Below are 23,235 nucleotides of genomic sequence, written 5' to 3' on the forward strand. Positions count from 1 at the left end.
GGGTTTTTGTTTGGGGTTCTTTTTTTGTTTGTTTGTTTTTTTAAAAATTCCTTTTGAAAGGCAGCTGCAGGTGGGAGGTTCTGCCCAGCTGAAAGCACCCCTGTGACCACATTTCCCCTTGGTGGAGGGGCTGTGTTGTGCAGGTACAGCCCCAGGCTCAAAGCAGGGGTCTCTGCTGCTGACCCTGGCAGAGGAGTTTCCTCCTCGAGTCAATGCAAGGAGCAGCAACCTCAACTTGTGCCACCCAAAGGGTGACACAAAGGGTCACCAGCCCCAGCCTGGCACCTGCCTGGGCTCGGCTGCCAATTCCGGAGTGACCGACTCCGAGGGGCCGGTGCCTCCAGAGGAGGCTGTGACATGCCATGAGGAGGCTGTGACATGCCATGAGGAGGCTGTGACATGCCATGAGGAGGCTGTGACATGCCATGAGGAGGCTGTGACATGCCACAAGGAGGCTGTGACATGCCATGAGGAAGGAGGCTGTGACATGCCAAAAGGAGGCTGTGACATGCCATGAGGAAGGAGGCTGTGACATGCCACGAGGAGGCTGTGACATGCCATAAGGAGACTGTGACATGCCATGAGGAAGGAGGCTGTGACATGCCAAAAGGAGGCTGTGACATGCCATGAGGAAGGAGGCTGTGACATGCCAAAAGGAGGCTGTGACAGCCATGAGGAGGCTGTGACATGCCAAAAGGAGGCTGTGACATGCCACAAGGAGGCTGTGACATGCCAAAAGGAGGCTGTGACATGCCACAAGGAGGCTGTGACATGCCATGAGGAAGGAGGCTGTGACATGCCAAAAGGAGGCTGTGACATGCCACAAGGAGGCTGTGACATGCCACAAGGAAGGAGGCTGTGACATGTCTTGCAGAGGCTGTGCTGGAACCAGGAGCCCAGATGCTCCCAGGGAAGGACCAGCTCTCTGAGCTGCCCAGCGAGCACCTTGAGCCCCTGTGCAGAGATTTCCCCGGAGCCAGAGCCGGTTTTGTCTCTAATCCAGCCTCTGGCTCAGCTGTGCCGTCCCTAAGCCGCTTTGTGTGGCAGAGCCGAAGCCCTGAAATCCCGGAGCCTTCTGCTGCCGCCGCTCCCTGCAGCGCCTCCCGCTCAGCATCCTTGGGATTTGCGCTTAATTCCCGCATCCAGGTGGGAATCAGCCGGTGGTGACACCTCCGCCGGGGAGGAGGAGGAGGAGGGAGGCTCCTCTTGAAAAGCAAAATTCCTCCCCTGGAGGCAAATAAATGGAAGCAGGGAGAGAGTTACGGCTCAAGCCCAGCGGAGAGGTTTTATGTGGAGCAAAGGGCTGCAGGGCAGGTTGCTGTCATCTTGGAGGCTGTGGTGGTGAGACCCGCAGAGACCCCTGGAAAGCCCGGTGATTCTCCTCATTTCCCAGTTCTCATCCTGAGCGTCACCACGGGAAAACCCAGCCAGGTGCGTGTGGCTGTCCCCGACTGCTCCCAGCATCTGGGAAAGCGCTTTTCAGTGCCGAGGCTTCCCGGGGGGCGGGCGGGCAGCCCAGGCTGTGGGAAAGCCAGCCCGTTCCGCCGTGCCCCTGCCACCCCACGGCCCAGCCGGGGACTCTGCGGTCAGCCACGGCTCCGTGTGACATTTTCTGCAGTGCACAGAGCACCTCCTGCCTCGGCCGGCCCGGAGCATCCTTCCTTCCTTCGCTATCAGCCGCCCGCATCTCCCCGCGGGGCCCTGGCGCACCCGCGGCTGCGGAGCAAAGCTGCGGCCACCCAGGGCCGTGATGCTCGCTTCGGCTTTCACCATCCTTTTTCAGCCCAGATTGGAAGGGAAAAAATATTTATTTATTTATTTAATTAATTTTTTTTAGAAAGGTGGTGGGCAGTCAGCGCTGGAATACAGGTCAGCCTCTGTCCCGGCACTGCTTGCCTTGCCCGGAGCGCAGGGAAAGGAGATGAGCTGGCAGGAGAGGAAGGGATCAGCCACTCTCTCCTTCGCCACCTTCTCCCAGCGCAGAAAATCCCAGCTCAGCGCCTCGAAGCTGAGCGAGTTCCCGTTTGCAGAGACCATCTGCACCTGGCGGCTCCCCGGCACGGGAGGGATGGAGCCTCGGGAACACGCCGGGACAAAGCGATTTTTGTTCTCCAGCTGCTCACAGATGTGCTGTTGCATTAACCACGGGGCTGTGAGGGAACATGGTCCAAACCCTGCATCACCAGCGCCCTGCATCCCGGTCGTTTGGGGTTTGCACCTGTGTAGCGCAAATCCCACTTTCCTTTGGGTTAAAAGCGGTCCTGGGGACCAGTTTGGGAATGCAGGATGCAAGCACGGCAGGATGGGAACAAATAGAAATAATCCCATCAAATATCGCGGCTCCAGCCCTTGCCAAAGGATTCGCCAAAGGATTTTTTGAGCAGCTGGGGGTTGAGGAGAAACCCGGGGTTTCTGGAGAAAACTGGGGTTTCTGCCCCAAATGTGGCTGGAGATGGCTCCTGGCTGCTTCTCCAGGTAAAAGAGCTCATCTTAATTCCACCCCCTGCACCCTGTGCTGGAACTGGGAAGTGAAACAGCAAATGCAAGGGACCCATCCCGGTCCTGGTCCTTGACCGACCCTTTATCAACCTGCTGCTCTGGGCTGGATTTTCTTTAGGTGTCCTGGGCTTTTCCCTTAGAGCTTAACTCACAGGTAGGATTGATGCTGAGCGAGCAGCTCAGCTCCAGAGAGAGGAATTTGGTCGGGCAGGGAGAATTTCAGGGACAGTTCATGCCCCAGCCACACGGCCAAGAGATCCTTGGGCAAGCAGGGGACATGGTTTGGAGGAGTGGATTTTTCTTTGCTCAAATCTGCCTAAAAATAGGTGATTTTTTCTCGTAGGACTTGTCTTCTTTTGTCCTTCCTGCCTGCAAGTATTGTTTTTGAATTTGGTCAGTAAGAGAACAAACTTTTTTTTGTATGGATAATTTAAAAAAAAAAAAAATAAATTATTTTTTGCTTCTGATTTTCCCTGGGGGTCTTAAATGGAGATGAATATTCTCTGATGCAGTGTACACACAGAGGCCTTCATGTGGGGGTGCTCAGCCTGGCCTGGGTCCAGGTAGTCATTTTGAGAAGAATAAGATATCCAGCTCTTAAACTAGTGAGAAAAACAGAGCTGGGACACTGCGAGGCAGGTTCTCTGCATGCATCTGTGAGCACAGGGTGCTAAAGAAATCCCCGCTTCCAGGGAGCGGCCAGAGGGTTAATTTTGTCTCCCTCTGCCTCACTTTATTCTTTGAATAATGAAATTAGTTGTTCCAGAGTCTTTTGAAGGGCTGAGCTGAGCCTTCTTGCAGAACAATACACGCTGTGCTCTCGATGTGAGTGCCCTTATGGTGAACTTTGAGCTACACATCTGCTATAAAGAAGTAACTCTTATTCCCAGTTGGCCAGGGCTAGGAAAGGATTCCGGCTCCATCCACGCCTCGGCACAGTTCTGTTTGCTCCATGGAAGCCTGGCCTCGGAGCAGAGGGGTAGGAACCATTTGGAAAGCTCGTTAAAACGCCCCGGCACGTTCAGCGCTTTCCCGGGCCGAGGCTGAGCTGGAGATGAGCCCTGCAGGAGCTGAGCACGCGACTGAGCTCCAGCCCATTCCCAGCAAAGCCCCTTAAATCCGGCATTAGCTTCCCAGCTGTGCTGGGAGGCTGCGTGAGGAATTCCCTCAGGATGCTTTTGGTTGGTGTTTAGAGAATTCCAGAACCACTGAGGCTGGAAAATCCCTCCCAGCCCATGGAGTCCAAGCTGTGCCTCATCCCCACCTTGTCCCCAGCCCAGAGCACTGAGTGCCACGTCCAGCCCTTCCCTGGACACCTCCAGGCATGGGGACTCCAAAGCTCCCTGGGCAGCCCCTGCCAAGGCCTGAGCTCCCTTGCCATGGAGAAATTCCTCCTGGTGTCCAAGCTGAGCCTCCCCTGGCACAGCTTGAGGCTGTTTCCCCTTGTCCTGTCCCTGTTCCCTGGCAGCAGAGCCCGACCCCCCCTGGCTGTCCCCTCCTGTCAGGGAGTTGTGCAGAGCCAGAAGGTTCCCCTGAGCCTCCTTTGCTCCAGGCTGAGCCCCTTTCCCAGCTCCCTCAGCAGGTTTGGCTTTTTGGCAAAGCTGGTCCAGCAGGCTTCACTTGACCTGCTCACTTTGTTGTCCCTGCTGCTGGGGCTGAGGGATGCCCAGGATGGGCAGTGAGGGTGCTGAGGACTTGGCACAGGGTGCCTAGAGGAGCTGTGGCTGCCCCTGGATCCCTGTGAGTGTCCAAACACAGGGCTTGGAGCAGCCTGGGATAGTGGAAGGTGTCCCTGCCCATGGCAGGGATTGGAGTGAGATAGGCCCCTTATCTTTGTAAACCAAAAAAAGCAGGACAGAGGTGTAGGAAGGAGACTGAAATGGTGAGAGCACAAGGTGTGGTGGCATCTCCCTGGAGATTTGGTCCCCAAATGGACATGCCATTTGTTAGTTGTTGCAGGCAGCACTGATGGCAGCAGTGAAAACAACCAGTGGCAAAATAAGTGGCAAGCTGTGGGTGTCACAGTGTCACCTTTGCCATCACCAGGTGTCTGCGTGGGATGATTCATGCAGTCACAGTGACTTGGTCACAGGAGGTGTTAGATCAGATGGTTTCTCACACCATCTCATGGAGTTCAACATGAAAAAAGACAAATTCTGTTTCTTTATCCTCCTTGGCTTTTAGGCTTGCTGTTGGCTGTGGATCAGGATGGTCTCGTTTGAAATTATTTTCCCCTTACAAGCCTCGCCTTTGTCCCTCATCCTCTCAGTTCCTGTTCTTCATGCTGGTGGCACCTCCATCCCACATCAACATCCCTCAACACCTGCAGTGGGAGGTGCTGTGCCCAAAAACGAGATCTTCTCTCCAAAACCAGCCCTTGACCACGTGCTTTTTATCCAAGCCCCTAAATTTGAATTTGTTGAGTGGAAGTCATGGTGAAGAGCACAGAAACACAGGTTTGGGGCAGTTCAGTCCTCCAGAATCAGGGACTGCTACATTTCCCTCACATGTTGCAAGAGGAGCAGTTTGGGTTCATCCCAGGATGCTGAGAAATGGTAAAACTAGGATTTCACTGAGTGCTGGATTCATTCCTGTGTCCTTTTCCCAACGGGACCGACTGCAGCTTGAAGCAGCAGGACTTGACAGGCCTTTTGTCCCTGCCCCGAGGAGCCCACCGGAGCACAGTAATTCCCTCTTCAACACACGGCAAGGAAACCGCTTCATAATCTTCTTTTCCAAAGCAATATAGGCCAAGCATCTTGATCCTTTCCTTTTCAGCCTGGATTGGGGATGCTGGACGTGGATCCTGTAATCCCCTGGGATGTCCGGGAGCGCGCAGGACTCGGATCGGAATCCCGCTGCAGCACCTGCCCGGAGACCTGGGTTGGAAGGGCAGGATCTGAAGGGGGTCCAGAAGCTGAGCTGCCCCAGTTTGAGCAAAGCAACCCAGAGGGGTCTTTTTCCCCTGGTGGAAAAACCTCTGGAGATGGCTGCCCTGGAAAAGCGGAGTTATTGCCAGACACGGAAATGTTTCCTGATCTGTTTACTAATATTTGGTGCTCCTTTCTGGATGGGGCTCAAACCGAAATCCAACCACACGCGTCAGCAACTTCCTGCCCTCCTCCCCACCCTCGGCTCCTGCACCCGGGGGAGCAGCAGGGCTGGGAAGAGCTGGTGAGAGGCGAGGAGGGAATTGGGTTGTTGTTTCCATCTGGCAGGAGCCGTCGCAGGGATGCTGGCGCCAGGCCCTGCTCGGAGGGGCACAGGGACAGACCAGAGGCGTTTGTTGCACGCCACGGTCCCCGGCCGGGTCGTGGCAGGAGGGCTCGGACAGGCCCTGCCCGCCCAGCCCCTCGGGCAACCCAAGCCCGTGCCAGGCCGGTTCCTAATGGCAAATAAATAGGATCTTACAATCGTGTCTTTATGATGGGGATGTTTACAGCTGTCCCAGGCTGTGGGGGAGGGATGGGAGGGACGGCCGGACCGCGGCTCCCGAAAGGTCAGGGCGGCACACGGGCCTACCGTAACCCTCCGACTACAGCAGGCCTTGGGCTCCCTGCTGGATCAGCCATCCCCAGCACGGACTGAACAACGCTCAAAGTGCCTGGTGTTCCTTGCAGCTATGCTAAAACCAAGGCTTTTCACCTTTTACTTTCAGCGAAGGTTCTTCCATGTTTGGGGTTTCGGTATTTTCCTGTCTGGACGTAAAGCAATGGGGTTTTACTTCCCTGCTCTGCTTGAATCATAAAATTACTGGTGAAGAGAATGGTTTGTGTTGGAAGGGAACTTAAAGCCCATCCAGTGCCACCCCTGCCATGGGCAGGGACACCTTCCACTGTCCCAGGTTGCTCCAAGCCCCAAAGTCCAGCCTGGCCTTGGGCGCTTCCAGGGATCCAGGGGCAGCCACAGCTTCTCTGGGCACCCTGTGCCAGGGCCTGCCCACCCTGCCAGGGAACAATTCCTTCCCAATATTCCATCCATCCCTGCCCTCTGGCACTGGGAAGCCATTTCCCCTTGTCCTGCCACTCCAGTTCCTGATGAAATCCCTCTCCAGCTTCCCTGTAGACCCTTCAGACTCTGCAAGGAGCTGTGAGGTCTCCACACAAGCTTCTCACAGCCCCAGCTCTCCCAGCCTGGCTCCACAGGGGAGGTGCTCCAGTTCCCTCAGCAGCTTGGTGCCTTCTCTGGACCTGCTCCAACAGTTCCACGTCCTTCTTTTCTTGGAACACCAGAACTGTGCACAGGAACTTTCCCTGCCCAGTTGAGCTCCTCAAGGGAGCTGCTGGCTCTGAAAACCTACCCTGAGCACTGGGCAGGAGGGCAGACAGCCTTCTCAAGTCCTCTTTAGCTCAAGTCCACACCTCTGGGCAGATCCACCCTAATCCAACCTCTCCCTGCCTGCAAGATGAGCAAAGAGCAGCATTTTGCAGGGGACACTCGTTGCTCCACCGGTGTCAGTACTTCCAGGGCAGCTCCCAGTTTCAATGGCTTCAGGTCTCTGTTCAATAACTTAAAGCTCACCATTTTAATCTCAAGTTCTTATTTATTTGTGGCAGAAATCAGCACTGAGTCTCCACAGAAATTGTTTACTTTGCTGTTGTCAATAGAAACTAAAGGTCAAACAATCAGAGCTGAGCCCGTGCTTCTAACTCAGTATCTGTTTATATTTTTGCCGATGAGTATTAATAAAAATATTTGTTTGGCCAGGGAGGCTTCACAGCTAAAACAAAGGTGGCCATGTAGTTGAGAAGTGTGGGAAAATAAGCCAAGCCTACAGCTTGCATCCCAGCCTGGCTGAGGCACCACAGCCCTCACAAAAATATCTCCTGGATCCCTCCATCTTCTTGGGCAACTCTGTACACCTTTAAAAAAACCCATCTGTGTAGGATCCATTGTAGCTTTTTAATGAGAGAAGGGCAAAGGAATACACCTGGGGACTTTGAAAATAGCCCTATCTGGCACAACAAGCAATTTTCTCTGGCTTCCAAACTTTCCGTTTACAAGAGTTTCGTATACATGGCTTAAGCAAAGCTTTGGGGTTTTTTCTTTCATTCTTTTGTGTCAGATTCCAGTTTCCCTGGGGAAGAAATTGAGGGAGGGGAGGAAAAGGCATCTAAGGAGTCAAAAGAGGGTTGTACTTTTTAGATGCTTGAGCCCTCTCACTCCACCTTGTTCCACCTCTGCCAGATCCTGCCCAGGCCCCCTTTGGTGCACCAAAACCTCTTCCTTCCTTGTGCGAGATGGATTAGAGAAGACAGGCCCTGGTATTTTGGAAATGAATTTGTGATGCCTGGGTGATGGTTAAGAGCTCTTGTGTCATCAGGTAATCAAAGCCCATTTGTCTCTCCCCAGAGATCGTTTTGCTGAGTCTCAATCAATATCAGCCACGAGCCAACTCCGGTGCCCGAAACGAGGGCTCACTGGAATGAAACCTGCCTCAAACTGGGGGGAAAAAAAGAGCTTGGAGGTCTCATTTTGATGTCACCTGCTCTGTACCTCTTTGGGTTCAAAGGGTGCAAAACTTCAGTAGCATCACACGAAGCCATCCGTTAGCACGGGGCTGTGAGTAATTCCGAAACCCTCACCTCTGAGGTGGAGCCAAATGACACGAAGTGAATCACCCAGAAGCCCGTGACCCTTTTCTGCTGGCAAAAGAAGCTGTGAACACAGGTTGCAAGTGGCACAGGTTTCAAGTTTCTCTGCTTGTTCAGCATTTTGGTTGGTTGGGCTTTTATCCTGCCAATATTGCTCAGCGGTTGGATCCCGAGGCAGCCTATGTGTAGTTCTTTTACTCAGAAACCTGGGAGCACAGGTGTTCTGAAACAGAATGCTTTGGGGGAGTTGAATTTTTCCATCCCTCAGTCTCTGAACTCTGGGCTTCATCATCAGGTGCTCAGCTTGAATGAGGATGTAAAGCAGAAATCACTTGCTCATCACATCCGTCCTCACAAGGGAAGGTCTCTTTGATTTCCTGTGTCAGAAGAGCGTGACAATGTCTGTATTGTTGCAAATCCCCTGAGCCCAGTGTCCCGTCTTGAACTCTGCCCAAATACCCGGGGAAAGGTGTAAGAACAAGGAAAACACGCAGGGGAAATTTCACCTGGGGGCTCTCGCAGCTTCTGGCACTTTGCTGCTCAGGGATTTTATGAAGTGGGTCATTTTGGAAGCCATCGGCACCCTGGAAGGAATTCCTCGTTCATTAACTCCTTCATCACCCTTTTAAACTCACCAAAGCTCCTCACATCCCCAAAACTAGGGGACTCTGCAGGGGAAATGTGTGTCCTGAGAGCAGCACCCTTCTCCTGCCCAACCTGAACCTGTCTCCAGCTGAAGTTGGTGCCCTCTGCTTCACTCGAATTTCTCATAGCAGGGCCTGTCATAGGCAGCAGGACAGATCTGGCTTAAATAGCTCCTCCTACAGAAGCCATTCCAGTTCTTTCATCCTTCCCAAAGCTTTCCCAGCTCTGTTACCTCCCTTCAGAAATGGGAAGACTAAAGCTGCTCCCAGTATCCAAGTCCCAGGGGTGTGGTGAATTTGTGCTGCAGCATCGTGGTGCTCTCCCTTCCTCTACTGGCAATTCCTCACGGCATTATGGCTTTGTTTGGATGCTCCTGTTCTTTCCAGAGACCATCCATCAGAATGTAGGGATGTCATTCTGGAGTGCTGAGAGCAGTCGGAGCCAATCACCTCACGGGTAGAATTTGGGTTATTTTCCTTATTTTCCCTTTGTGGATCACTTTGCACCCAGTTAACAAATTGATTCTTCCACGTTGTCCCTAAGCTTTACCATCCTGCATATCCCATTTTTTCCCAGGTAGCCAAAGGAATGTGCTGAAAAGCCTGGATTTCAGTCATGTGGGGATTCCACTGCTGCAGCTTGTGCTGGTGAATCTGAGGCTCTGGCTGTGCAGAGTCCAGACCCCAAATCCCCCTAGAATTACCAACATCCCCTCTGTGCTCCATCCACACTGGCACCAGGGGCTCCTGGTGTTCCTGGGGCGTGGCAGGGACACCCCTGGAAATGGGGATGGGGATGGTGGCACCTGCAGCTGTGCTTTGAACACTGCTTAAATCCTGAGGAATGAGCCTGGAGCTCCAAAAACCTGCATTGACAAGGAAATCACTTGGTTTTGCCTCACATAGGGGCAGCGAGCCAGGGGTTTGCCCTGGTTAATGAGCCAAAATGCTAATAAAGTAAATATCCTCATTTGTGCAGGATTCCTTCTATTTTACATCAGGGACAGCTTGGCCTCCATCCCTCAGAGGGCTATAAACCTGATAAGACTAAAATAACAGAGGGAGCATCAATCCAAGGAGATGAGGCCAGTATTTTATAGCCAGTGGATGTGTCCTTGTATCCAGTACTGGACAGCGGGGATGGAGTTTAATGGAGTTTAACCACTCCATTACTGTGCTCTTTTAGGAGCATGTCTGGGAAGATGCTGGAGTTCAGCATCTGGAAACTGAAATCCCAGCACCTTTCCCTGTGTTAGCCACGGCTCTGTGCTCAAGGAGACGTGTTTTTGCAGGGACACTTTGGAAAACCCCAGAAAAAGCAAATTCTCACACACAGTTACAGGGAATATTTCCTGACACAAACCCCTGCTCAGCCTCAGCTCTGCTGAACATTTTTGAGGTCCCAGGAACTCCTGATATCTCCAGTGGCATCATCAGAGATTCTCCTGCCCCCTCTGGCAGGCCCCATGGTGCCAGCCCTCTTATCTTTGGTGGGATTCCCACCCATTCCCACTCTTTCCCCAGCCATAAAGTCCTTTCTTCAGTCCCACCTGCCCTGCCTGGGGGCTGGGACAGCTGGAGGAAGAGGAAAGAGTGAGTCTGGCTGCCCCTACACTTCAAAGGGCTGTTCCAGGGATTTCCTAATTAACCTTACACCCCACTTAAGCAACGTGAAAGCACTGAGGCTGCTCCCCGTGGAGGCACAGCTGGTTTGGGCAGGATATTTTTTCCTATTTGTGTGTGGACACATGGGCTGTGTTAACATTTTGACACGTGGCAAGAAGGGCAGGGGAGGTTCCCTCCTTCTGCAGCATCGAGGACCTTCTCTCTAGATCTGCTGGCTTGGATGGGGAGCATCCATGGGTTTAAAAGGGGAAGCTGGAGACCTCAGCTCACCTCATGGATGTGAATTTTGCACTGGGGATTAAACCCTTGGGATGAGGTGAGAGGCCAGCCCCAGGAAGGAGGGAGGGATCCACATCTGGAAATGAGCAGCTCTTGTGCCATCCTTGGCTCGGGCTGGTTTCCAGCTGGGTCTCCAGGGACACAAGTTAAGGTCCCCACTGCAGTGCACCTTCATTGAGCAGCAAGAGGGCACTTTAGAGCCCAGATCTGGCTGTTCCTCTATTTGTCCCTTGGAGAAAGTTTCTAGAAGAATTGCAAAGGGGAAATAATCATGGAGTCCCAGAATGGTTTGGGCTGGAAGGGAGCTTAGAGCCCATCCAGTGCCACCCCTGCCATGGGCAGGGACACCTTCCACTATCCCAGCCCCAAAGTCCAACCTGGCCCTTGGACACTTCCAGGGATCCAGGGGCAGCCACAGCTGCTCTGGACACCCTGTGCCAGGGCCTGCTCACCCTCCCAGGGAACAATTCCTTCCCAATATCCCATCCATCCCTGCCCTCTGGCACTGGGAAGCCATTCCCTGTGTCCTGTCCCTCCAGGTCCTGGAGTCCCTCTCCATCTTTCCCCTGTTTTAATGCCAAGGTTTCCCCTGGCAGGTCAACATTACTTCCACTGCAGCCCAAAGGAAAGGACTCGCTCAGAAATTAGTGATTTCCCTTCCATTGTGCCATTATTCTGCCATCTCACCTGCAGGCTGTGGTTGGTGCCTGCGCTAAGGGGGCTGAGAGGAGCAGAACCTCCCCACAGCTGCCTCGCCTCTGTGTGAAAACTCCCTCATGAGACTGATTATCAAAATCGAGGTCATGACGCAGGTGTGTTTGAGAAACCCTTTCAAGTGATCAGGGGTGGGGAAAAGCAACAATCAGGGCTTGCTAGATCAGCAAGCTCTGACCTTGCCTGCAAGGTGAGCGGGCCACAGAGAGGAATCAGGTCTGTAGAACAACTTTTAACACAAACCTGCTCCACTTGGGCAAGGAAAATGACTCTGTAAACCTAAACCAACCAGCAATGGAAACTAAACTTCAGCTTTTAGGTTCCCACGCTTCATAAAATCTGTCTGGGGGGTGGGGGGTAATGGTTTGTGAGAATGAAGAAATGCTTCCCATCAGCTGCTGCTTGTCACAGAGGATGTTCAGTATCAGTGATAGGAACACAGCCTGAAGTCAGCAAGGGCAGGTGCAGCTTCCCCAGGAGCCTGTGGGGCTTGGAGGAGGTCTGCAGCCAGCTCCCCTCTGCCACTGCAGAAGCTGATACCATTTTTCAGCCTGGCACCATCTCTAAAAGATGGCTTTTAGAGGCTGGACCACCAGTTTGCTCTGCAGTCTGTACCTGTTTCCTTCACCTGGGTTTTCTTCAGCTGATGCTAAAGAGGTCTCTGACTCTAAATCAGTGGATTTATGGCCACAGGTAAAAAATTCCTCACAGGATTTTTTTAATCTTCCCTGTAACCTCTTTAGATATGGTATCTGTGCTCTGAGAAATTCACAGGATGAGGACAGGCACTCTTGGTGTCTACAGTCATTATCTATTAGGTCATTTTTAATTAAAAGCAATTAATTTTGTGTGTTTCCAGAGTAGGAACCAGACCTACCTTGACTTATAATGGGATAACACTCAACAGTTCACCAACCCAGATAAGCAGCGTGAAAACCAAAAATTCATGGATATTTTGAGAGATGACGAAGATTGGCAGCCCTCGGATCACAGGATCAAAACAACCTCAGTTTGTGCCATGAATCTCCATCCCTGGGGGGTGGAACTGGGCCTGATTCTGGAAAACAAAAGTGCCCTTCCCTTGGGTTTATTCTTCTATCAGACAGTCACTTTTGATTAAAAAAAACCTTGAGCCTTTTTTCTCTCTTACCGTGAATGCCTCACACGGTCAAGAAACAGAGATCCTTCCTAACCATAAACACCACATATGATTTTTGCTTGTTGTAGCTGTGGCCAGATGCTGGCAGGCCCTGTGCCCATGGAAATCAGGCACTCTCCTCTTCCCAGCCTCTCCAAGAACCTCAGCACTGACTCACAGTCAAGGGGAGGAGGGGGGGAAAACAGGGAATGGAAAGAACGCAAAGCAACCGCTGGTAGTATTTCATTTCGCCTGGATCTAATGAAAGGGAAGGAGGACTTTGAGACTGAAGATGGTAGAGATCTGATAGTGATGCTGAAGTGTTATTTCTCCTTGGATTTTTCTGCTCCTCCTTTTCAGCAGGCAGGAGTCTGTGGTTTTGGTTCAAACCACTGTTGGGAGGAGCTCCAAAAGCCAAACAACTGAAGGTAGAAATAAAAGCCAGAGGTGAAGGTTTCTTTGGAAACCAAAGAAATCTCTCTACATTTCAGGTCTCAAGAATTTACCAGAACAAAAAAGCACAAGAGGCATGTTGTTTTCTGCAAGGCTGTGTCCACAAATAGCCCAAACACACACCTCCCTGAAAGTAAAGATCGGTAAGAGATCATCTCGTTCTATACCCCTGCTGTGAACAGGAACCCCTTCCAACAAACTGTCCAGCCTGGCCTTGGGCACTTCCAGGGATCCAGGGGCACCACAGCTTCCCTGGGCACCCTGTGCCAGGGCCTCAGCACCCCCACAGGGAAGGATTTTTTTCTAATTTCAACCCTAAACCTCATTTCTTTCAGTGTGAAGTTGCTGCCCCTTGTCCTATTACTACACATTCTTGTAAATAGTCTCTCTCCTGTTGTCTGCTCTCTACTCCAGGAACCCCAAACCATGAGTTTTGCTGATCCTCCAGGTGTAACTTGGATTGGCACAAATCCCCAGTGCAGGCAGGCTGCTCTTCCATCAGCTCCAGGAAAATTCCCAAGCATCACCGCCCTGCTGCTAGCGAATTTGGGATCAAGGACTGCAAATCTAGAAAGCAAATGAAGTTTGGTGCTCAGACCCTTCACTGAACTAGAGCTGGTACCACCGTAACTGGGGTTTTCCACGCACCCAAACCGCCCTTCCCGCGGCTTCCCGAGGCTTCCGAGGGGACACGCTGCCATGCCAGCCCTTGGATCTCCGGAATCCAGGTGGCACAGCCGGATCCAGGGGAGTGGTGCCAGCTGCAGGCTGTGCACAGGGCTGTCAGCACCACCTCCAGACACGGAGTGCTGCAGGGAAGCTCCTGAGCATCAGCCAAGCAGGATGGATTCCAAGCTCCTCATCCGTCGCCCGTAACCCTGCCACTCCGGGAAAGGTAGCTTGCCCTCCCTGAGCCAAAAATGGAAAGGATTAGCACATTTTCCACCCCCCAGAGGGAACAGGAGACTCTTTTACCTCTGGAAAATGGGTTGTAGCCACTGGCTCCTTCCTAGGGGATTACATGGCATGCCTTGCCCAGAAATCCGTGCAAGTGGTTTTTGGTAGGGATCCCCAACCGAGCGCTCCATGAATAACTTCCCAAAGGAAAGGCAGGGAGCCAGCCCAGCAATCCTTCCCCCAGCACTTTCAGGAGGTGGCATTTTGTCAGGAAAGGCAGTGCTGGGGAAGCTGATAACTTGTCCTGGGATCTCCACAGCTCCCAAAAGAGAGCCGCTCTGGGGAAGCAGCTGGCACAGGGCACCACAGCAGCTCCCAAGGGGGTCTCCAGAGCTCATTTCCTTGCTCCTTCCTCAGCCACGCCTTTGTGGCCACAGATTCCCCAAGGTGAGGGTGAGGTTGGGAGCCTGGTCAAAGTTCAGTGACCCTTGAGAGCAGAAGGGAGGTTGCAATTCCAGCAGCACACCCAGGAATGGGGGCAGGCAGTGAATATTTTTCCCTTTCCCTAGCTTGCTCACTGCCCACAGCTTTTATCTGTGGTTTTGGTATTTTTTAAATAGCAGCTGTTCCAAAGCCCAACACTGAAGAATTTCCCCCCAGTTTAAAAGCTACCCCTGAGTACAGAAAGCTGAAATTTGGCAGGGAAACCTAGAAGCTCCTTGGAACAGCTTCCTCCGAAAGATTTGGGAGTTCAAAGTTCCACAGCAAGGCTTCACAGCACATTTTGCACCTATTTTGTTTGAAGAGACCCAAAAACGACCTGCCCGGGAAGATTTCTTAGCACATTATCCGTGCTGGGAGACCTGAGGTTTGTGGGTGTTTCTCACCCTCTGGGCAGAGAAAGCCAGGATTGCCAAATTTCCCTGGAAGGCACCGTGGCCACATGGGAAAATCTGCACCAAGGAGGTTTCCAGTGACATTTTAAATCTCGTGTCCACCAACAGGAGCGGGTACAAGCTCCTAAATTCCCATGAATGGGAAAATCCTCAAAAAAGAAGCCCTAACCAGCAGTCCTTGGAGATCACAACAGCTCAGCCACAAAGAAGAGAAGGCCTGGGGTCTTTTCTGCCCTGGGTCGGGGTTGGTTTTATGCTGGGTTTTAGACTTGCCTGTGGACCTTGCGTAGTCAAAAATAGAACTGTAAATTCATCATCTGCTTTGTTCTGTGCAAGTAATTCTCTATTCACAGCTCACCCTCATCCTGCAGAGCAACTCACATGCTCTGGTTTGTTACGCCAGCATAGTCTAATTCCAGAGATCACAAAAATAATATTCCAAGTCTAATCCCAAAGAAAGGATTACCAGGGATCAAATCCATTATTTCACCATAAATCCCTTTTATGTCTTTTTTTTTTTTTTTTTCCCCATCAGCGATCAAAGCAAGTGGATTTCAGCTCTAAAATGCTGCTGCTGTACAGCCAGAAGAGATCCTTGCTCAAGGCACAAGGCTTAACATTTACTTGCTTCTTTTTTTTTTTTTCCCCCTCCTTTTTTTTTTTTTTTTTGCACAGTATCAAAGGAGATTTATTTTTTCCCCCTTGCCAAAAATAAAGTCTGGTCTAGATTCTCAGCTGCAGCTGAGAGCACTGGGAAAGAAAGTAGCTACAGCCCATTTTTTGCAGCTTCCTAATCTTGTAGGACAGTTTCTAATCTTCTCAAATTGTCAGCAGCCCATCAGTGCTGTTTCTTCCTTTGAGAGTCCAAGATGAAGGGAGAAGCTCTGGCCGTAGTGAGGGGAGGTTTAGAGACCACCAAAGGGGTTTTTTCCCCCTCTAAACACAAGGGCAGGCTCAGCTCACCAGTTGCAGTGGTTTTGTTGCCCCAGTTTGCTGTGTGACGCTCTGAAATGACACCTTCAGCATCCCACTGCCCAGGGGTGGGACAGCTCTGGTCCCTGTTTTCCATAAAGCACAGCCAGAGCCACCAGCCACAGCATTCCAGACCAGGCTGGTGGGCACAGGCAGACACCTACTTCACCTGCATCACACCCCATGGAAGACAAAAGCGACCCAAAGCCGTGCCAGCCGCGTGCCACCAATAAACAGCACAAAAGAGAGCAGTCTGTGCCTCCTCATGGCTGGGAATCCACGGCTCCTCCATAACTGGAGCATATTTTCTGTCCTAACCTCAGCCTGTTGGAATCAGCTCTGCCAAAGCCAACAGAATGATACGGGTCAGATGGATTGTGAGGAAAAATTCAATTTATGGTTGTGCCATATGCGGCGCTATAAAAAGGACAGGGCTGTGCGTGTGGCTGGAGAAGCAAACAGCACAAATGCCCCCACACTGTGCTGCCCTTCAGTCTTTCAGCACTTTCTACATGGGCCACGATGAGAGGAGGGGAAGTGCCATCACTTGTCCTTTGAAAAGAATTACCTGCCTTCAAGTGTCCCTCTCCAGCACCCTCCAAAAGACCGGGAATCGTCTCCTCGTGGGGGTTGCTTGGAACACTGAGAGCCTTTGAGGAGCTGGTCAGGCTTCTGGCATGAAAATTTCCACCAAAAATTATAGAATCATTAAGGCTGGAAAAGAGCTTTAAGATTATCCAGGCCAACCATCAACCCAGAACCACCAGCATTATAAAAAAAAACAGATTTTCCCAACATTTCCCCCCCCCAGAAAATAAATCTGCTTTGTTTCCTTAGGGATGCATTGAGATTGAGGTGCATGCTTAAAAATGGTTTTTGCAGAGAGGGGGAGCATAATAAAAAATGTTTGGAGACCACTGGCTCAGAGGAATCGCCACTCCCAGCTGGAGTTTCGGCCCAAAAAGCTGAGGGAAATGGGCTGCCACAGCCCCTCAGCACGCCTGCAGAGCTGAGGGGAGGTTTTGGTGCCAGCCTTAGGCTGCTTCCAGGGAGAGATAGCGTGTCCCAGAATTCCCCTTCCGCCTCTAATGGAATAACCACCAGCACTGCAACACGCAGCAAAAGCCTCTGAGAAGTTGCCATCGACTCATCACAAAAAATAATGATAAAAAAAGCCCTCAGTGGATTGACCAGCGTTCAAAAATACATCCAAAGGATGCTCTTGCACGTCAGCCTGCTCTGGCACGCTCCTTCTGCACAGGCTTCCAGATGGTCCATCTTTTTAGCCTTTCCTTTATTTTAGGCGGACAGCCTGAGGCACAGCAGGACCATATCACTGCTTTATTTGAGAGCAGGGAAAATGAAAGTTCTCCCAGCAAAAAAAAAGAAATTATTTTTCTAAAAATAATTACAAGACAAATAATTCTCAGATTTCCTTTTATTCTTATTGTTCTTCCCCACGCAAGGCCACAGTTTTCAGAGAGCCCCAGCTCAGCAGAGATTTAAAGGACCCTCTTGGTGGTTGATAGTCCCTGTATTGCAGTCACTGATTCACAGATTAATTTACTTTTTGAATCTAAGTCATGCACTCCATGCTGGACAACTTCAAGTGCAACAAAAGAAAGCCTATACACTATAAATCTATTTACTAGACAGTTTTCAAGGTTTTCCAAAAGGCTCCTGTTAAAATGATTTCACACCCTCTTTCAGTAAAAAAAACCAAAACCAAACAGAAACTAATTTCTCAGGGTCTGCTGTGAAACCAACTGATTTCAGGAGGCAAACCTTCAATCCTGATAATTCTGTTTAAGTGTGATTCTAGAGCAGGGTGGGGAAAACCCAGCCTGGCATCTCTGGGAGCTTCAGGGCTGCGAATTGACCAAGTTGCTTTTCCTGCCACCACATCCCTAAAAAAGGAGGGGAAAATCATCAAGAACAGCGAGCACATACAGTAAGAATCCAACTGCTCTTTACCATTTCCCTCTTTCCCTTTCCAAAAGCCTGCCCCTGATGGGCAATGGGCAGAGGGCAGGGAAGGATCCCCCGATGACGCCACCAGGTCCTGGCTGTGACCATGGTGTGGCTCTCTCGTGTGCTATGGCTCCCTCCAAAAATGCGTGGCTTCAGCACACGCCCAGCAAGTCCTATACTCCCCAAATTAAAGAATCTGTTGGTTTGGGAACCCGGATTGAGGCCTGTTCACATCTGACCCTCCCTTGAGCCTCCTGAGCCTCCGATGAGGGCTCATCCTTGGAAGATGCCAAGGGGAGCAATCCGAGTCAATGAGAAGCACAAAGCCACTGAGCCTCCAAAAAAAACCCCTGGATGGGAGTCAAACAATACAAGTTTTGAGAATTATTTTAGACTGAATTCTCCTCAGGACGTGATCTCCAAGGGTGAAAGCTCGGCCCCACCGAGGCCAAGAGCAAAACTCCTGCAGACCTCAGCAGGACCTGGCTGCCACCCAAAGCAAACTTTTCAAGTCTCAGTCAAGCTCTTCAGCTGCAGACGTTCATTTCTATTATTTCTGCAGCCCTTTTGTCTCACCAAAAGGATCCTTCCGCAGTGGCCATCCAAAAGCCGTTGACAAGACAGAAGAAATTTAATTTGCAGCTGAAAAAGAAGTCTATAAATTTCTTTTCTTTCTTTTTTTTTTCTTTTTTTTTCTTTTTTTTTTTGTTTTCCCAATTAAAATCTGTGTCTGTCTGTGACATGGTCTCCAAGCGTGGTGGTGTCAGTCTGGCTGATGGAGGAGCCTGACAGCCCTCAAACCCTTTGGGGACTGGGATTATGCCCTGTTCTATTCCTGCTCAGCCCCTCACCCTACAGGACCCTGCGTCTGCCGCGGGAGCCTTCCAGGGACCATGGTAAAAGCAATTATAAACACAAGCATTTTGATTTCAGCCCTGTTGCCTCTCCCTGTGCCAGCATTGTTTGTCATTCCCAGCAGACCCATGGCATTTTCTCCTCCCAGGGAACAGCACTGTGACAATGATGCTGGAAGTTCTCGCTGCTTTGACGTTTGGAGCCACGGTAACGAGTGAAACACGAAGCCTCCGCTTTACAACAAGTTCTGTGACTTGTGGTGATTTGTTATAAAGCTCCTGGAAACCAGAAGTTGCACCAGTCTCTGTTCTTGCTGTCAGAAGGAAACGTCCACGTGGCCACAGGGGATGGCTCAAAAACATGGCTCTGAGCGTGCCAAAAGGCTGGAAAAGAAAGAACAGCCCGTGCTGGGCTAGTTTTGTTCTTGGAGATCACCCTGGTCACCCTGTGGCTGGCAGGGAGAACTGAGCCATCCCACACCAGCTCTGTGGCCCATGACCTCATGAGGAGAGGTGACCACAGCCTCTGCCCACGGACAGACACCTCCTTCACCCAAGAAATCAGCGTCAATCACCAAAACCAACCTCAATTACCTCGGCTCCAGGCGTTAAAATGACAAGGAGTTTTGTCACTCCCGAGAAGAATTCCCCAGCCCAAATGCCATAGGTTCAGACCCCAACTCTTTACAAGAACCCCCAAATTTTCCCCATATGCTGGCACTTATGGAATCATTCTCAGCAACCAGAAACACCACAGGCTTTGGGAGGAAAGAAAAGAAACCGTGTCTTGCTTCCACCTTTGTCTCCTCTCCACAGGCTCTGACATTTTTTGTGCGATGGGAGTGGGGCCGCGCCCTCCTTGTTCCTATAGATGCCAAGTTGGTGACTTGCCACGTTATTGGAGCCCACAAACCTCGGGCTTTGTCCAAGGAAGGAAGTCAGGCTCCAGCAGAGGCAACTGCACTGAACTTGCCCAAACATGCAGATTTCCAGAGCTCCCCGCTCCCACAGCCCAAAGGACATTGCAACACCATCCCGAGAGCCTGGCACGCCAAAGCGGGAGCTGATGTCCAGGTTAGAGCCAAGCCACTACAGGAAGATGGGCATCTTAGATCCTGGGAAATGCAGGGCTGCAAGAACAGGGAGAATTTCCTAAGATTTTTCTGCAGGACACGGGGGAATCTTGAGCTTTCGTGTTGGTTTTTTTTTTTTTTTTTTTTCATTTGCATTTTTCGAGGAAAGGCTGGGAGAGTTGGGATTGTTCAGCCTGAAGAGGGGAGGCTGCAGGGTGACCTCACTGTGGTCTTCTAAACCATGAAGGAACTACAGGAAACATGGGGAGAGACTCTGTGCAAGGGATGGAGGGCCAGGACACAGGGAATGGCTTCCCAGTGCCAGAGGGCAGGGATTGATGGGATATTGGGAAGGAATTGTTCCCTGGGAGGGTGGGCAGGCCCTGGCACAGGGTGCCCAGAGCAGCTGTGGCTGCCCCTGGATCCCTGGCAGTGCCCAAGGCCAGGCTGGACTTTGGGGCTTGGAGAAGCCTGGGATAGTGGAAGGTGTCCCTGCCCATGGGTTTTGAGGTCCCTTCCCACCCAAACCATTCTGGGATTCTTTGATTCTAAAATCTACAGGAACCACATCCAACTCTTCCAAAACCCTTCTGGTCCTCCAAAAGAGAGGTGAGCAGGAGACAACAGGGCAAGCTTGAAGACAGAGCTCCCATAGACATAAATAAATTCCTGTAGGATGGCCTGGATGCACAAGCTCAATTCTTGTTTTGGAGGGGTTTTCACAGCAATTTGGCACATTAAATAAAAGCGTTGCTTGCACTCAGACACCCGTCAGGAAATGTTCCATTTGCTGGATGTGTTGGTCATCCCAGCTTTCCCAGCTTTAGAATCACAGAATATCCCAAGTTGGAAGGGTCCCACAGGGATCACTGATCCAGACCCCCCAGCAATCCCAGCCTGTGCATCCCTGGCAGCGCTGTCCGAACGCTCCTGGAGCTCTGGCAGCCTCAGGCTGTGCCCATTCCCTGGGGAGCCTGGGCAGTGCCAGCACCCTCTGGGGGAAGAACCTGTCCCTGATCTCCAGCCTGAGCCTGGCCTGGCACAGCTCCAGCCCTTCCCTGGGTCCTGTCCCTGGTTGCTGAGAACTGAGGAATCTCTGGGAATGATCTGCTGCACGCTACTTTGCCTGAGGGAATTCCACAGGCCAGTGACTTCTCCAGCACCCTCAAAGAACCAGTCCAGAGAGTCATGCGAGATTTCTCCTTCCTCCCTCTCTCCTCACCTCAGATCAACCCCATGCAAGGAGTCTTTAGCTCTGCAGTCATCTGTGAGTCACTCGTGGCACCTACCCACATGTAGCCACCTGAAGCAAGCTGCAGCAGAGCCGGGCTCTGTGCTGCAGGGAGGACACCGTGTTCCCCGGGCCGCGCGTCTCCCTCCCTTGGCAGCTGCTGCAAGGGCTGTTCCTCCCGCTCTGGACACCAGGGAGCACCGAGAAAGGAACCCTCCCCAACCTTCCATCCAACAAAAACAAAAGGAGGGATTTGGGAAGGTAGAAATTATCAAGTGTACCAAGTAAATATAAATCCCAGGATCACTGAGGCTGGAAAATCCCTCCCAGCCCATGGAGTCCAAGCTGTGCCTGATCCCCACCTTGTCCCCAGCCCAGAGCACTGAGTGCCACGTCCAGCCCTTCCCTGGACACCTCCAGGCATGGGGACTCCAAAGCTCCCTGGGCAGCCCCTGCCAAGGCCTGAGCTCCCTTGCCATGGAGAAATTCCTCCTGGTGTCCAAGCTGAGCCTCCCCTGGCACAGCTTGAGGCCGTTTCCCCTTGTCCTGTCCCTGTTCCCTGGCAGCAGAGCCCGACCCCCCCTGGCTGTCCCCTCCTGTCAGGGAGTTGTGCAGAGCCAGAAGGTTCCCCTGAGCCTCCTTTGCTCCAGGCTGAGCCCCTTTCCCAGCTCCCTCAGCTGCTCCCCATCACACCTGTGCTCCAAACCCTCCAGCTTCAGCAGGGTCAGATGGGATATTGGGAATAAATCTTTCTCTGTGAGGGGGGAAGCCCCTGGCACAGGGTGCCCAGAGCAGCTGTGGCTGCCCCTGGATCCCTGGGAGTGTCCAAGGCCAGGCTGGACTTTAGGGCTTGGAGCAGCCTGGGACAGTGGAAGGTGTCCCTGCCCATGGCAGAGGTGGCACTGGGTGGGCTTTGAGGTCCTTTCCAACCCAAACCAGTCTGGGATTCCATGGTTCCATGTTAGCTCAGCTCAGAAGTAGGGGATGTGTGTGCTGTACCAAACCCCAGATGCCCTGACAGACACTTGCTCAGGACCACAAAATGAGCTTGAGAAACTACAAGGGGGAAATGCAAGATAACATCAGCCAGAGCTGGGATTTCTCAGGAGGGAACAACCATTTTCTCTCCCCACAGGAAAAAAAAGAAAAAAAAGAGGTGAAAATACGAGAACTGGGGGATCACAAGGGTTATTTATGAAACACTCCTGATGAGAAGGATAAGAGCAGTTCATAAATCTCCAGAGAAGGCAGCAGCAGAGCAGCCCATCTGCAAAACAAGTGCCCAGGAGACCTGTGAGCACTGAGAATGGCCCCAGGCTAACAAACTCTCACACCAAAACATCCCACTGAATTCTAGTAACAAGTCCCACCCTGCTGGAAATAATTTATGCTTTTCCTTAAAAAGCTTATGATTTCAGGTACTTTTGAGGATTTTTTCACAACAAAATGTTGTTCCTGGAAAAATTTTTATTCATTAAAACTGAAGCTTTTCTCAGAAGCCTGTAGGAACAAGCAGCAGCCTTCTGGGATGAGACTTTAATTCCCCCTATTATTCAGCCCCTGGATCTGAACCCAGATTTTTCACCTTCAGTTTAGTACTTGGTGTGGGATATCTTCTCTCTGGGATCTCTTCTTCTCAGACTGAGATCCCCCCTCTTGAAGCCTGTGGCTGCCTTTAAATTACTGGGTTTGGCAAGGTAAAATGACCCCTGGTAGAGACATTTCCCTTTGCAGGATTTTCACATTGTGAGGCCTCTGATCACCACAGGGAAAGTTCCCAAAACCTTTTGGCTGCTGATCCTACTTGCAGTTTCACTTCCAAGCTTGTGGCCCCACTTCACAATCCCTTAGGCTCTGCTGTCCTCTGCAAAGCGCCCTCGATCCCACCAGGCTCTCAACCTTCTCCTTGGGAAGCCACTTACTGCTTTGTCACTGGTCACCTGGCAGGCTTGGAGCACACTTTTCCCTGACCTACTAGCAGAAATTAATCCCTTTTCACCCTGCCCAGGTTATAAATGGTGTTTCTGATCCTACCCCTGAACCTTTGTGGTTTTTCTCGTTGTGGCGTTTGCCCGTCGTGCGTCAAACGCGGCAGCGCTGCGCCCTGAACATCTCCCACATTTCTTTGGCCAGGGCACAAATTCTGGTTTGTGGTTTCAGATTAGGTCTCCAGCATGTGAAGTGAGCAGGCAACACCCACACTTCTCTCCAAGCAAAGCACTGATGCTGAACCATGGAAATCCCGAATGGTTTGTGTTGGGAGGGAACTTAAATTCATCCAGTGCCACCCCTGCCATGGGCAGGGACACCTTCCACTGTCCCAGGCTGCTCCAAGCCCCAAAGTCCAGCCTGGCCTTGGACACTGCCAGGGATCCAGGGGCAGCCACAGCTGCT

General features: G+C 51.6%; 1 long non-coding RNA gene across 1 annotated transcript; it reads left to right on the forward strand.

The window, feature by feature from the left end:
* The first annotated feature begins 11,502 nt into the window (after window positions 1–11,502).
* On the forward strand, window positions 11,503–17,206 carry LOC147652018 (uncharacterized). Its single transcript, XR_015289645.1, has 4 exons — window positions 11,503–11,572; window positions 12,216–12,365; window positions 12,986–13,090; window positions 13,362–17,206. It is a non-coding gene; the product is annotated as an uncharacterized LOC147652018 (long non-coding RNA).
* Window positions 17,207–23,235: the final 6,029 nt, after the last annotated feature.

The sequence above is a fragment of the Cyanistes caeruleus genome, chromosome 8 (genome assembly GCF_971803275.1).
Source record: "Cyanistes caeruleus chromosome 8, bCyaCae1.hap1.1, whole genome shotgun sequence".
Taxonomy (NCBI): domain Eukaryota; kingdom Metazoa; phylum Chordata; class Aves; order Passeriformes; family Paridae; genus Cyanistes; species Cyanistes caeruleus.